Genomic DNA, 1,635 nt, shown 5'->3' with positions numbered 1-1,635 from the left:
ACTTAATAACTTCTTAGTAGTCTTAAACTTTTTTTTCGGCTTTGTTTTTTTTTTCATTTTCCTTTTTTCAGCTCAATAGGTTTCCGACAACTTTATATCGGCATTGTGGGAGCATTTTGTTCCATTTGAAGCGTGAATAAAATTTGTGAGTGTGTGTGTCGGTTTGTTTGTATGTTCGTTGGTTTGAGGATGTGGGGACTTAACATTTTTTCAATTTTTTTTCGTTCTTACGGTTTATTGCTAAGGCATTTCCGTCTTCGTTATTGCATGATAACGTTTCTTTCGATGCTAGTTTCACATTATAATGTCTGGGCTCGTTCTTGTTTCAAATCTAGCATTATCGAAAGATTTAGATAGAAATGTTCGAATTTTTTTCGACCTAAAGGCTTTCGTGTTTTATATCGCAAGTGGTGCGAAGCTCAGCTTCGTCTCTGTGTCAAAAAAGTAAGTCAGTTGAGCATGAAAGCCAGGAAGACAGTCGCGCAATTAAACGCAGTTTACAATCGCACATTACGCTTTATTTAAAGAACTCTATTGCCAACTTTATGTTTTCTTTAAAAAACCTTATATGGAAATCATCACGCATTACTCTAGCAAATACTTTTTGTTTAACTTGGATTAAACTGCAATTTATTCTTTACTTGATGGCGGTTGACTTGATAGCGCTTTCTACTAACATTGCAAATAAAAGTTGAAACTCTGTTTATTAATCACACCTGATTTCTCAATAATCCTCACTTTAACATCCAGCTCAGATCAAGACAATTTTGAGACTTATAACCAAAACAAAATTGGTCAAATAAACATGATAACTGTCCGTTAAAGAAACAACATTTTTTCAAATAAAATTAATTAGTGGTTGTCAACTTTGCAATTGGTTTTGTTTTCAACCAAAGTGCTTCAATACAGACCCGCACCGGAGTTCCATGGATAATAATCGATTATAATGAATTTTCGTGGTCTGTCTCAAGAAATTTCGATAAGAATCGATTATAATCGATTAAAAATGGATTATAAGGAAACTATTTCTCTTTTCAATAAAATATAAATATAATCGATTATAATGTATTATAATCGATTAGTTTTGAAAGAAAATGAAACTTGTTTTTGAGGCAAAACAATCAATTTTTAATCAATTATCTAAAAAAACCGCTCAATAACCGCGCAAGAGTTGAGCGGTTTTTTTAGATAAACCACTCAAAACCGTTCAAATCTTGCGCAGTTTTTAAGCGTTTGTTTGAGATAAACCGTTCAAAAACCACTCAAACCGCTCATTTTGAAGCAAGATTTTGAGCGTAATTGTCTGAAAAAACCGCTCAAATCGCTCAAATCTTGCTTCAAATTAGGTGAAAAATCTCGACTCGGGAATTGCGAGTTTCTTTTTTAAATAATTTTCAGAAAAACTGTTAACATGTCCGTTGCTTAATTTGGAATAAATTAACTTCTACTCAATATATTTTCATAAGTTTTTTGACAAGTTTTTTTTTGACGGCTTCAGCAATCAAAACCAACTAATTTATCTTTTTATTGAGAGCAAATACTTGCTGCATACGCTTTAATTTTTCAATCCAGTTCATTCCAATTTTTTTAGGTGTTCATATCAGTAGGTAGAACTAAAAACCATTAGCCTTTCAC

Source organism: Symsagittifera roscoffensis, chromosome 8 (genome assembly GCF_963678635.1).
Source record: "Symsagittifera roscoffensis chromosome 8, txSymRosc1.1, whole genome shotgun sequence".
In the NCBI taxonomy this organism is placed as follows: Eukaryota; Metazoa; Xenacoelomorpha; order Acoela; family Convolutidae; genus Symsagittifera; species Symsagittifera roscoffensis.
This window is presented reverse-complemented; position numbering follows the sequence as displayed.